The sequence below is a fragment of the Fukomys damarensis genome, unplaced genomic scaffold (genome assembly GCF_012274545.1).
Source record: "Fukomys damarensis isolate Sample0158 unplaced genomic scaffold, DMR_v1.0_HiC HiC_scaffold_35, whole genome shotgun sequence".
NCBI lineage: Eukaryota > Metazoa > Chordata > Mammalia > Rodentia > Bathyergidae > Fukomys > Fukomys damarensis.
This window is the reverse complement of record NW_022900947.1, coordinates 10,367,590-10,381,903: the sequence shown is the minus strand read 5'-3', so window position 1 is coordinate 10,381,903 and position 14,314 is coordinate 10,367,590. Positions and strand designations below refer to the sequence as shown.

The following is a 14,314-nucleotide window of genomic DNA, read 5'->3' as shown; positions in this document are numbered from 1 at the left end:
CCTCAAAACACTGAAACGAAATTCCTCTGGACCCAGCTATGCCCCTTCTGAGTATCTTTCTGAAGGAGTAATCACAGAGATCTATGCACACCCATCTTTACAGCAGCGCACTTCATAGCAGCCAAATCTTAGGAGTAGCCCAGCAGCAGATGTATGGATAAAGGCAATGTGGAGTTTCTACACTCTGGTACAGAGCACGCTAACTTGAATCGTTTGTAGGAAAATGGATGCAAACTGAGACCGTAATGTCCAGTGAAATAAATCAGACACTCAAGTTCAAACACCACATGGTTTCTCTCAAGTGAGAAACCCAGAGTATAAATAAAATACAAAATAAAACATAATAGGAAGCAGGGAGATAGATCTTTCTCAAATGGGAAGAAGACCAAGAGATGAAGGCAGGGAGGAGGGAGAGGAGGAAAGAATTCAGGAGCGGTAGGTCCGTGTACCAACTCCCCACAGCGATGAGAATTTATCCGGGCGGATCAGGTAATGTTTTGTTCATCGAGAACGGCTGACAGAGACTGGCTGGGCAGAGATCCAGTCTTCTCCGCAGCCGCGTGCGGCCTCACAGGCCCATCAGGTGCCTACAGAGTGGGGCCGAGGCCACCCCCAGGAACCATCAGTGTTTCCTTCGCAGTCGCACGCCGTGTAACACCTCCGCGCATGCTCCGTTGCCACACAGCGCCTGCGTGCTCAGGGAACAGACCGCAAAGCAAAGCACCTGCAGTTCCCTACTCACGCGCTGCTGCCCAAGCTGCCCCGAGACGCAGCAAGTCGTCCGACGCACCTGAGTTGAGACGTGGGTGTTGGGCAGGCAGCTTGACTCAGCACCAGCCTGTCATCCTTCTGCACAAGAAGCTACAGATCACAGGCACGAAATCCTTTGCGACAACACTTTAACTAGCTCGCAAAAACTCTGCATTCAGGAAGAACCAAGAGTACCATCCACAGCAGGAAGCCAGGGCCCTCTTCCTGCCTTGCAGGTTCTGTTTTCTCCTGAATAAGGCTCAAGGGTCTCCCCACCCTGCTCATGCGCCTTTCCAGAAAGACTCTTGTTGCTTTGCGTCCTGAGATACGTCAGGAACCAGGCCCTGGTACTGACAAGTGAAAATAAGCGGTGTGTATTTGACATGCATTGTAAGTACAGCTTTATAAAGAGACAGAATTATAGTAAACAAGGTAAAATTTACTCCCGAAAAGACATTTAAACTGGGTGTGGTGGTGCACACCTGGAGTCCCAGCTACCTGGGAGGCTGAGGCAGGAGGGTCACACGTTCAAGGCCAGACTGGACAACTTAGCAAGTTGTTACTTTGAAGTAAAAAGAACTGTGCTATAACTCAGTGGTAGAGCCCTTGTTAGCATGCAAGAAGCTCCTAGTTCAATCCCCAGTACTGAAAAAAAAAAAAAAAAAGAAAAAAAAAAAAAAAAAATTCAAACACACATTAAAAAAAAAAAAAAAAAAAAAAAAAGCAAAAACAAAAAGATTCAAACGCACAATTTGAAAACAACAGGCGTTTCATAGTAAACAAAAGAAAGAAAGGTTTAGCTATGGATGGGGGCACAGTATTTATTCCCTGACTAACTCTTAGGTTATATGATACAAAGTTATTCTGAGTGGAAAGCTGACTTCTCTCATCACTGTCCACAACTCAAATTCTTAGGATAGAAATGTTGCCAGTCCACGCACAGACTACGGAATCTTCAATGCCAAGACTTTACTTCATCGACACCTGGCTGGGCAGAGCAGGAGCCGGGCCTGGGAGACTGTACCGGGCATGCATGGCCACGTCACCTGGGAGCCCCTCCGCTGGAAGGCCACCTGCACCCTTCTCTTACCGTTTTCCTTTCGGTTGATGGGGCTTTTGCTTTGGAACTCACAGTCACTTATTGTCACGTGCCATTATTTCCGGGTTCTTCATGCCCTACATGAATTCCGGGTTTGAGTCCACCGGTGACGGTGGTTTGCGCTTGCGCAGATGAGGCGCTTGGCTCGTCAGAATGATGCAGGCTGGCATTGACCAATAGAAACAGGCCATGACGCCCGGGTGGATATAAAGGCAGGCTTGCATCCGGCTCGGGGTCTTTCCGCCATTGAAGATTGTAGAAGAAACTCCAATAAAGCGTGCATCAGAAGAATCCTGAGTGTTGCGTGCTCCTTGCTGGCGAGGTGCGCGCGACAACTTATTGCTTCTTCCTGTCCCAGATAAGTAGCCTCACAGGCCATCCTGGTGGTCCTTGGCCTCTGTCAGGCCCCGGCCCACTGCAGGGGTCATCTGCGGACACTGGTATCTCCTCTTCCTTTGCAAAGCCGCTCTCGGGCTGCTCCTGGCCCTTCGTGGACGCTGACTGCAACCTGAGCTGCCCACTGAGAACTTTCCGACCACCAGGGCATAAAGGTGAAGGCAGCCAGCCACAGTCAGACACTAAACGGAAGTGGAGCCCAAGCAGGTCCGGAAGGCACAAGTAAGCTACATGAAGATGCCCGAGTACCCAAGTGTAACGGGGTTTACTGAGTAGGCTTACGGCGGCCACCTGCCGAGTCGGGGTGGAAGAGGGTAAGTGGGCCCTGTGTGCCCTGGAGAGTCTGAGGAGCCGGCGAAGGCACAGGCCGAAGTCTGGGCACTCGCTGCACAGCCCTGTGCAAACCCACATCTGAAAGCTGAGACTGCGCTGGGAGGGCTGAAGGAAGTGGAGACAAGTGTCCAAAGGAGGGGCCGGGGATTTGGCTCAGTGGTTCCGCCACCTGCCTCGGGAGCACAAGGACCCCAGTTCTCCTCTTCCTCCTCCTCTCCCTCCTCCCCCCCCTCCTCCTCTTTTATCAGCGCATGTTTGCAGTGCCCGCTCACACACCTTGTGTGGAGTTCATCCCCTTCCCATCCACTGCCTTCCATTGCCTTCCTCCTCCTCCCAACCTCTTGGTTCCCTTCCCATTTGAGAAAGAGCCGTCTCCCTACTCCCTATAAACGATCTTTGCTTTTGCTCCTTGTTCATAACTTAGGTTTCCCCATAAGAGGTAGCATTCAATATTTAAGCGTGTGCATCTGTTTCTCTTAATATTTATGGTCTCAAGTTGTATCCATTTTCCTGCAAATGCTTCACCAAGAAATCAAATAATAGCAGATGCTGGTAAAGCTGCAGGGGAAAAGGAAGCCATCTGCATTGTCAATGGGAGGAGAAACCAGTATATCCGCTGTGGAAATCAGTATGCAGATTCCTCAAAAACCTAAAACTAGAAATTCCATTCGACCCAGCTGTCCTCTTCTAGGTTTCTTCCCGAAAGCTGAAGACATCACATTACAGTGACATGTGTACCCATGTTTACAGCAGCACAATCCATAGTAGTTAAATCTTAGAAGCAGGCTATATGTCCATCAGCAGATGAATGGATAGAGAAAATGCGGTGTTTATACACGATTGAGTACTACTTGGCTGTAAAGATAAGCTTGAGTCATTTGTAGGCATTTCTTTTTGTTGTTGTTGTTGTTGTTGTTGTTTTGGTTTTTGTTGTTTTTTGAGACAGGGTCTCACTACATAGTTCAGGCTGGCTTTGAACTCCTGGTGATCTTCCTGCCTCTGCCTCCCTAGTGCTGGGATCATAGTGCTGGGACCACACCAGGCTGTAGGCATTTCTTAATTCGTCTGCGTTAACACCGCAGTGAGCCCTCTTGCCCACCCTGAACTGGCCGTGTGTGATTTTAAGCGGCTCAAGGACCTCCTGAACCCGGCTGGCTCCTGAAAGCTGTACTGGAAGTGCACACTTCCTGCGAAGTTAAGGAACGGGGCTTGGGTTGCACGTTGTGCATCACTGGGAGGAGCACTGGGCCGTTAGTGAGTATTCGGTGGGCCCTCATTTCCACTGATGCTGGTGTCTTCAGACCTCTCCCACTGCTTCACCATACCTGCGACCCCACGGCAACTCAAAGGCAGCTCATGGGGTTTCCGTGTCAGGCGGGTCCCTGGGACTCTGCTTACAGAGTGTTGACAGCAGGAGACTGATGTCATTGGTTAACCTGGGAGCCCAGAGAACAGCAGCCTATCCAAGTCCACGCCGAGTCCCCAGCTGGGACAGGCTCTGAAATTCCACCAAGGAGAGGGGTGCTGCTTCCAGACGCAAATCCCACCTGACAAGCTGCACAGGCAGCCTCGCCCCGTAGCTCTGTGAGCCCTAGGGCCAGGGACCCCAGGGACCTGGGGGCAGCTGCCTCCTGGGAAGCACCTCCCTCTCCCCAACATCTCAAAGCACCCCCGTCACTCCGAGAGCCCAGGAAGCAGCTCTGTTTCTCCAAGAGCCTGGGAAGCATCCACATCCCTTCAAGAGCAACCCTGAAGGACAGAGCTGCAAGAACCCACGAGAGCCAAGGAGTCTGAGCAGCAGCGTGATCCCTGAGTCCCTGAGCTCCTCCAAGTTGAATTATTTATGATGCTCCATTGGCCTAGTGGTGTTTTTAATTAGCATCCTGGGAAAAGGCAGCAGGCTCGTGGCCTCCTGTGGATCTCAGGAAAGCTCTCTGGCCAGTCGAATTGTTTTGGTAACAGGATCTTGGAGCCAGCCGGTACTATTTCTAGACAAGGAGCCAGGCCTGAGACTGTGCCTTCTGGGCTTCCCCACACTCTGCAGGGCCCCTCGCTGGTTTCTGAGAACTCAACCCTCCTGCAGGACAGAGCTGGGCGGCTGCAGGGAGGAGACATCTTTAGTGGGCAGGCCGGGGTCTAAGGCTGTGCGAAACGGTGCCCGGCCAGCTCCAGGACAGAAGACGGGGACCCGCAAACCCAACTTCGCAGTGCTGCTGGCCTCTGCTCTTCTAGAAGCACCGCCTGGGCTCCTCCAGTAACAGCCAGGAGATGACAGGAGCAGGAGGTCAGGGAGGAAGCAAAGAGCAGCTCTGTGAAAGCAAGACAGCAGAGGCAGATGCCGGCAGCCACACACAGGTGAGGGAGCCTTGCCGAGTGAGTCCAAATCCCAGGCCAGGGGCCTCTGTTCACGGGAGGGCCATGGGACAGGGTGGAGGAGCACAGGACACTGCTGCTAAATCCAGCCCGACCCAGCAGATGACCTTGGGCACCTCCTCACCTCCCTTTCCAGAAGTAGGGCAATGAGCCAGCATAGAGCGGTCCTCCAAAAAGATGTTTCCTTCTGTCCTGGGGTGAGGCGCTTGACCTCCCAGACCCTTAGTTTCTTCCTCATGGACGTAATAGTCTTCATTGCATTGCTGGAAGAAAAAAAAGCCATAAAACTAGCTGGAGTGTGCCTCGCAAGAGCAAGGACCCGAGTTCGATCCCCAGTACCAGAAAACAAAAACAAAAAAACTAGCTGGAGTGCACCGCATTGATGGAATGCATACGGGCCTCACACCATTTTACTCAGGGGTCCCCCGACAAACCTGTGACGTGGGTGCTGTAATCACCCCCACTTTTACAGCAGAGGACATAAGACTGAGAGAGCCTGAGAAGTCAGCCCGGGCACACCGCACCCACGTGGGCGGCATCCACCTCAGCGAGGGGACAGTGGGAGGCGGGCAGAGGTTTCCTCAGGGAAGGGACCTCAGCAGCCCTCATCTTCTTCGGGTTTCCTCTACTCCCAGACTTTCTACCACGAAACGTGTGATTTTCATCATCGTACACGGTACAGTCTCAGCAAAGGTTACAATGCAACAAACCCGAAAATGGCCGCTGAGCTCCCTTCAGAGCTGAATTTGATATTCTGCGGGCTGCTAGAAGAAGGTGTTACGGGATTCGATTTATTTTAAATTATATATTGTAAATTTATGGTAAATGCCCATAATACGTAAATCCACAGAGATAGAGGCAGATGGATGATTGCTGGGGACTGAAGAGCAACTGATATAGGAGAACAGGGATTCTTTTAGGACATTAAGAACATTTCAACAACTAGATAGCGGTGGCCCTGCCCAATGTTATGAATGTGTTAAATGCCACAGAAGTTTTTGTAGCACAGGAATGCCACTTTTTAAAAATGGTTAATTTTTCTGTTAACCTCAATACACACACACACACACACACACACACACACACACACACACACACACATGAATAAAGGAAAAGACAAGAGTGTCGTAGCCATGGCCAATCCATGACCTGATGCTCTTGGAAGACCATCTCCGTCTCCTCTTGTTAACCCTTTTCCTTCCGTTTGCCCCTATTTCTTCCCCTTCCCCACCCCGTTCCTCTTGTTTTTCTCTGTCTCTGCCTGATTCTCTCTCTGCTGTACTGGGGTGAGCCTGTCCCCCTCTTGGTCCCCATGGCAGTGCAGAGCCCCCATCTGCAGCCTAGGAAGTCGCCCCCTCGGGGCTCCCAGGGCAGGATATGAATACACAGCCCAATCATTGCTTGGCGCGTGGAGCACATCGAGGGGGATGATTCTGCTCCTTAATCTCCTCGCTCCTCTGAAGTGGCAGCCCTGGTCTCACAGAGCACCACAGGGAAGCCGACCTCTCGGATGAAGAGATGGAGTCGGAAGGTGGAGCTCGGGAGACCCTGTCTTCTTAGGAGCCGGGCGGGAGCCTGCTGTGTGCGGAGAAGTCTGTTCCACCACAGCTGGCGCAGTAAGGCGGTCACCTCGGGGCCTCTACATGAGGCAGGTGCCCCAATCCCTGATCCCAGAGGCGAATCCAGGAAGGCAGGCGGGGAAAGCAGCCCTGTCGGGAGCGACCCTGCCAGGGTGCGGAGGGTCAGAGGAGGAGGTGGTCCTTTCTCAAATTCCCGTCCTCCCCAGTGAGGACAGCCGTGTGGACAGCAGCTCTCAGGAGGGTCCCACATGCGCCCCTTGGAGACAGGGAAACGGGTGTGTGTTTTCACTCTCAGCTCTGCTCCTCGCTGGTTGGGATTTCAGCGCATTCTCTGCTTCCTTGAGCCTGGGTTTCCTTGGCTACAAAAGGCAGCATCAGAGCCCAGGCCAGCAGGTGGAGGTGCCAGGCCTCCTGGAGGGTGACACAGAGCAGGGCTGCGTTTGCATGTTCAAACAATTCCCCGGGGGGCCAGGCTGCCAGCGCAGGCTCAGCTCTCTGGTCTGCCCAGCCGGGCCTCACTCAGGACCTGGCCAGGTAAACAAGGACGAGGGCGAGCAGTAATTACAGAGGCTTCTCCAGTTTGAGAGTTAAGCTCTGCGAGTTCTGTTGGAAACCGCAGATCCCCCGGGGCCGTGCTCTCCCCATTAGGGGCCGCAAGGCAGGGAGGGATTCCAGGCTTCCAAACCCCAGAAACCAAAGCGGCCTTCCTCTTCCCGCCTTCCAGCCTCAGTTTCCTCCACTATGAAACAATTCCTGCCTCATGGGTACAGATTTTTTAGAGCTGAAGTAAGAGTGCCACCAGGGGGGTGGCCTAAGTGATTGTCCCACGGTTCCCAGGGAGTGGCTGGGTTCGCTCAGGCCTTGGTCCCCGCCTGGAGGTCACCGTCTCCTCCCTGTCTGCTCACGTCATCTTCCCCTCATGCTTGTCCATCTCTGTGTCCAAATTTCTCCTTTTTTTTCTTTTTTTTCTTTTTGGTACCGGAATCAAACTCAGGACCTTGCACTCGGAAGGCAGGTGCAGGGCCACTGAGCTAAGTCCCCCGTCCTGTGTTTTTACTTTGATACTGACCATAGAAAAATCTTTTTTTATTAGTACATATTTGCAGTACAAAATGATTACATTTATCCCAAGGAGCTGGGATGTGCACCTAACGCATCTTAATTCTTTTTTACATCCTCTTTCCTTTCTGTCCTGCCCCCCTTCTTCATCTCCTGGTCCCTTTCCTCTGTGCAAAAGATACATCTCCCCGGGTTCTCTTATTTGTTATTTTGCTTTTTGATTGATTTGTACTTTGGTTTCTCATCTACCGGAAACCATGAGGTAGATATAAAGATTGTGTGTCTAGTTTATTGTACTAAACTTTTAGGTCTCAAGATGTATCTATTTTCCCACGAACGACCCAGTTTATCTCTCCTTTCGGCAGAGTGGTGCTCCGTTGTATGGAAATCCCACGTTTTCTTTATCCATTTGTCTGCTGGTGGCGTGTATGCTGTCTCCAAGAACTGTGCTGCTGGAGATGGGTGTGCCTGCGTCTCTGTAATACTTCGTCTTCAGCTCTTTCGGGTGATTTCCCCCATTTTCAAAGGACGCCAGTCCTGATAGATTAGGGTCCGCGCACAGCCCGTCCCTTTTCCTGAATAACGGCGCCGTAACCCTTGTTCCACTGGAAGGTCACACTGTGAAGGACTCGGGCTTAGGACTTCCACACAGGAGCTGTGGGGAGGGGACCCAACTCGGGCCCTAACAGGGCGGCTGTGCTGCTGAGAGGGAGCTGGAACCACCGATGTCACTGTCCTTCCCCCTTGGGGACACTTCTGCGGTCCTTGTCTTGCCTGGGCAGTAGAAGCAACTCATGCAGGGTGCTTGCAGGGTGGGCACCACACACTGCGCGATGAACATGGGGTAAGAGCGCAGCATAAAGTGTCACAGTTCCCCCAGACACCTCTTCAGTTAGCCCTGATGCTGGCACCAGCTCAGCCAGCCTGCGCTGCAATCCCCACCCCCTTCCTCAGGAGGGCCCTCTGCCACTTCTCTCCTCCTCTGGAGACAGAAGTTGCTGCAGGCTTTGTGTGCGCCCAGCGGCTCTCAGTCCGGTCCACGGTCCACATGTGCCCGACACCGGGTCGCACGTGGCCCTGTCTCGGATCCCTGCCGTTTACCAGGATCTGCCCCCGCTGTGTCCCATCTGAATGTGGCCCGCAGCTGTGCGTCCTGTGTGTCTGTCTTAGGAACAGGGCTCCTCCATCCCAGGCTAGATAGGTAAAGAGCAAAGCTCCAGCCTGAGGCTGGCAGGTCCCAGGAAACCCTCCAGGAGCCCCGAGCTGCCAGGGCCTCAGACCCCCACCTGCCCGCCAGGCAGAGAGTGGTGGTGAGAAGACAGCCTTGCCCGGCTCGGGGCTCAGCTGTGCTGGGGCGGTGAGCAGGGAGGACTGGCGCTGCCCAGAACCCCAGCCCTGTGCTGTCCCGTGGGCACACGAAACGTGGTCACTGCACTCCGGACTCTGCTACATGTCACCTTGGGGGGACATCTCCGGGCACCCCACGGGAAAGAGCGGCTCTCGTTCATCCCCTAGGCTGTCCTTTCCTGCACGAGACTAGTCCTCTCAAGTTGTATCCATGCATCCCTCTGCCTTCTGTCTGTCGGTCCCAGCAGCACCCGTGGTTTGTGACGGGAGGGGCTGTGCCTGGCCCACTGCTCACGACGGAGGGCCTCAGCCAGGGCCTGGCACACAGCTCAGGAAATAGGTGCCCGTGAGTGGATACAGACAGCCGGTGTCTGCTCGGCTCCTTCTGGGGTCCCGAGACCTGCTCTGGCACATGGGGCTGGCTTCCAGCTGTCTTGTCGCTTCTTGGAGGAGACCGGCCCCTCCAGAGCACAGCTGTCCCCTGCCTCCTGATATCCATCGGACACTGGCTTTGGGACTCCTATGGATCCCCAAACCCACGGAGGCCAAGTCCCTTATAGAAAGTGGCACAGTGCTTCCATAAAACCTGTGCTCGCCCTCCTGCACCCTTTAATGGTCTCTAGATTACTTATGGCACCCACTACAAGGTAGGTGCTTTGTAAGTAGTCATTGTATTGCAATCTTGAGGGAATGATGACCAGAAAATAAGGTCTGTGTATGTTTGGCACAGACAATTTTTTCTGAATATTTTAAATGCATACTTGGTTGACTACAAAGGTGTAAAATCCATGGGTACGGGGCGGGGGGCTGAGCATATTCCTAGAGTACTCCACACACATGTATTCTCCTTGTCTTTGTTCGTGCTGTTGGTTCTTATGATGCTCTTTCCTCACCTTTGATTTCCAAAAATCTTGCTCCTCTTTCAAGGGCCAGTTTGACACTCTATGATCTTTTTCTAAAAAGTTGCCAGATGAAACGAAGGCTCCTTTTCCTAGGACTCTGGAGTGCTTTCTTTATACTTCAGTTAATGTAGGTTTCGCAGTCTGGTTTAATTAGAACAGGACAAGGCTCTGTCCTCCCTAGAAGGCAGTGACAATCTTCAAAGCATGGATGGAGAGTTGGTATCTCTAGGACTTTGCACATAATAAATGCTCAATTAATATTTGCTCAACTGAATTAAATTGACATCATTCTCAGAACCAGGTGGGGACATGAATTTAAATATATACTCTGTTCTACCCACTATACCAACAATGCCTATATATATTATATATATAGTTTTGGTTTTTGTTTGTTTGTTTTTTGAGACAGGATCAGGATCTCACTATGTAGTTGAGACTGACCTGGAACTCCCTGTGTAACCCCGGCTGGTCTCCAACTCACAGTGATCTTCCTGCCTCAGCCTCCTGAGTGCTGGGATTCCAGCTGTGTGCCACCACGCCTGGCTACCATCATATATTTTATTTCCAGCATTCTCACATCTTACCAGGTGAATCCGATCACCCTGTTCAGAGACAGGGGCCAGAGAAGGGAGAGCTGGCCAGAACTCACAGCTAGTGAGAGGTCAAATCGGGGCTTGGAGCCAGATGTACATTTAAAGACAAATGAGTTGTACCCATTTAAATTATTATTTTCCTCATTGAGTTTATTGGTACATTTTAGGTGTACAGTATAGTTACATTCATCATTGGGATCTTGTACCTTTATATGACAGGTCTTGGTTCTCATTTTTTCCCCTTGTCCCTGCCGTCTCTTCACCCCCTCCTCCCCTCCCCCTTTACAAACCTTTCATTTCCATTTTTTCATTTTCTCATATTTTTTCTTTTCATTTAAATTATTTTTATCCATACAAATTTAGTGTGAAAGCCTAGAAGATCACATGGCTGGATATAAACAGACAGGGATTAGTGGGCTTGATTTTAACATCTAAACGGGTAAATAAAACAGTGTGTTTTTCTCTATCAAGATGAGAACAATTTTATGTAATGTTTTTTGTATGTTAGGAGACTCTAAACTACCTAAATACCAGCCCCAGAAGAGTCAAAATAGTCTAGGATGAGGTCCCATAAAATAGGGACATCTAATTTGTTTCTTTTAAGGCCAGAACTAGGGAAGGATCACCAAGGACTTGAAAAGGCAAGAGAGATGTTTATGGCTACAATCACAACTCACTGCAAGAATTTGTATGCCAATTTATTTATTCTAGGGAAAAAAAGTTGTTCTAGGAAATCTTATAAATACAGAGCTTAATAACTCTCATCGGCTGAAGCAGCAGTTTAAAATCAAGACTTTTTAAACCCTCACTGAAGTTAAGAATAGAAAAACAGAGGGTTGACTTGAGCAATATCTCAGGGCAAATTTAGCCCATCAAATTCCAGGTGGTTCTCGAAGAAGGAAAACTTTGCAGTAGCTCAGAGGAACTGAAGTCTCTGCGGCATCCAAACTGCCCAGAAGAAGGCGTCTTTCTAAAGAACACAGGCTACGATTTAGAGCATGAAAATGCCCTCTAAAGCGTTGCCATCGACTCCTTCAGCTCAGTATTTTCAGTGACGATGGATGCATTGGTTAGAATTCTACGTTTTTTCCCCAGAAGAGTTAATTCCCCCAGAAACTCTTCTATAAAGTTCATCAATGGCAACACTTTTAAGAAGCCAGGAAAATATCAAAAGAAGGGCTGAGTGGAGAAGCTTCATTTAATTCCGGGATTTGTTTTTCCTAAATAAGTGTTCCTTTTTACGGTGATAATTAAATGCTCTTTCATAGGAAATCTGGAAATCACAGAGGAATAAAAGAGAAAAGAAAAGGAAAGGAGGTTCTCCCTTTGAACGTATGACTCAGTCATAGTGGATGTAGTTTCTGGTTTTTGTTGTTGTTTTCTCCTCTGAGCTTTGTTTCCACAGTCCTTATATTTGCTGGTATTTATTTGCTCACCATTTTGCTCTAACAGCCCCAGTGACCTTGAGGATGGAGGTTGTGGGACCTGGAGGAGGAGGAGGCTGAGCTGTCAACACCTCGATCCTTGGTGAGTTCTTTGTCACTCTGGCCAGAGTTGTACACAGGTTGCTTCTGAGAAGCCGAAAAGCATGGGGGATCTTCTTGCCACAAACACATATGCACAAAGGCTGAGCAAAAAGCACAGCAGGTGTTTAATATTAAAAATGGGTCACAATAAGAGACACTGCCATCAATCCCCTTCACAATACCCCGGCTCATTTCAACAACCTACACTAGGCCTTGCTGCCTTCTGAAGTGGTTCTGAATGTCCTCTTTTCTGAGTGTCTGCGGTATGTGCTAAAAAGTACAGTGAATGCTGCTGCTAAATGCCACTAAAAGAGAAGCAGAGAGCCGGGCATGGCAGCATATGCCTGTAATCCCAGCACTCAGGACGCTGAGGCAGGAGGATCGCTGTGAGTTCAAGACCGGCCTGGGCAACATAGTGAATTCCAGGTCAGTCTCAACTACATAGTGAGACCCTGTCTCAAAAAACTAAAAAGAGAGAGAGAGAGAGAGAGAGAGAGAGAGAGAGAAGCAGAGTTGTAACAACATAACAGCGTGTCCTCATCCATCTCCTTCACCAGAGCTGGCGCTGTGTGGCTTCTGGCAGTGCCTCAGAGTCGAATGACCATAAAGGACACACGTTTGGCATCAGTCTGGGACACAGAGGCAGCTATAGCAGCTCAACAAAAGACACATGAAAGAGGACTCCAGAGCTGCTTCAGAAAGGGGCAGGAGGGGTGGGATAAGGGTGTTCAAAGTGAGGGGAGAACTTTGAGGGGGATTAATGATGATGCGTCTTTCGCTGCAATAAAATGTTTAAGTCATTGCATCTTTCAGTCACACCGTGTGGACCCATAGCGTTGCACTCAAGCTCAGCACCCGTGCCCAAATCCCTTAGCAGTCCAGGGGCCTCAGGTTCGACACTGTTAACCAGGAGGCTTTTAGACTCCTCAGCAGTCTTTGATACAAATCTGCCTTTCCAGAGAGACTAGTAAGGTCTCCGAGGACTACTGGAGTCACCGTGAGTCCTGAGGAGGAGGCAAGCGTCCCCAGGAAGTGGCCTCGGCCTCTCTGCAGGAGACGGCACTACCTTCTCCAGGAGCCGCGAAGCCACACCGCAGGAAGGCGGAGGAGGCAGGCTCTCTGTCCAGTGCCAGGCCCACATGCCGGGGACCCTCAGATCAGCACTGTCTGTTGTGTCACATCAGGGGAGCAGAATTGGGTGGTTAAGACTCAAGGAAGTGTTTGTGGATTTACTTTCTCTGCAAAATGTCCCTGACTCCGGACATGTCCTGGCATGCATGTGACAGCCACACCTGGGACCTCACCACACAGTATCCAGAGGAACAGGACGATGGCCAGCTTCCAAGCCACCTCGACCACAGGCTGTGGTGACTGCACCCCAGCCCATCTCCTCCCCAGGGACACAGCCACGCAGCACCTGAGCAGTGCAAATGGGCTGGCGAGCAGGGCAGAGGGTGACAGGGTCAGCTGATGGCCAGGGTGAAGCTTCCCCGTGGAGAACTTCCTGAGGGTCTGCAGTGGGTCTCCAGAAGGGAGGAAGAAGGAAGCACTCACAGCCTGTGTTCCAGGCAGTCCAATCTCTCAGTCGCTCCAGGAACTCTGAGAGAGGTATTGTTCGGCATGGCAGAGGGGTGTGGGAGAGGGCAGCTGCCCCAGCATGGTGGGTAGGAAAGAGAGATCAATAGAGAAGCAAGACTGAAGGGAGATAAACCCTTCAAGTCATGCACCTAGTGAGCTATCTCATCTGACCTGACGCCACCTCCTGATAGAAAATCAGCTCTATTGTCTCCATAATCCAATCACTCTCCCAAAGCCCCACCTATGAGTACAGGAGACTCTTGGGCAACATCTGGGTAGAAAACGTAACAGTGAGGGTTAGGTGAGATACTACATAGCACTAGGCACAGAGTTGGACACTGCCGGTTAAATGAAAGAGCAAAGGAGCAAGAAGCAGAACACAATGTGCTCTGCCCTGAGCTTGGGATGCGTCCTCTGTCCTCTCAGCCTCTTGCTGTCCCTCTCAGTTCTGCAGCGACTACAGCCAGCCCCTTCCTGAATGAAGAGTCTGGCTGGGGTGAGAACGCGAGTCCAAATACACTATAGTAATATAGGCAGGCTCAGACTTCAAATAAAGATGCTCCCACAGGATCCACCATCTTCCCTTGACTGTGGTATTCTGGTGTTTTATTAGTGATGAGGAAGTTTGACTACAAGTAGAAAAATTTCACAAAACAATAGATTTGACTTCATGAAAATATATTCATCATTCATTTTCACATCTACAGGGGCAACCAGTGCAAGTCTGGGTGGTACTCCATTGTGTTGGGCACCCACGTTCCCTCCATCTTGTTTTTTC

At 50.7% G+C, this 14,314-nt stretch overlaps 1 long non-coding RNA gene across 1 annotated transcript; it reads left to right on the top strand.

Moving 5' to 3' along the window:
* The first annotated feature begins 2,182 nt into the window (after positions 1–2,182).
* LOC104874691 lies at positions 2,183–12,613 on the top strand. Its single transcript, XR_783844.1, has 3 exons — positions 2,183–2,467; positions 11,885–11,959; positions 12,516–12,613. It is a non-coding gene; the product is annotated as an uncharacterized LOC104874691 (long non-coding RNA).
* The last annotated feature ends 1,701 nt before the right edge of the window (positions 12,614–14,314 follow it).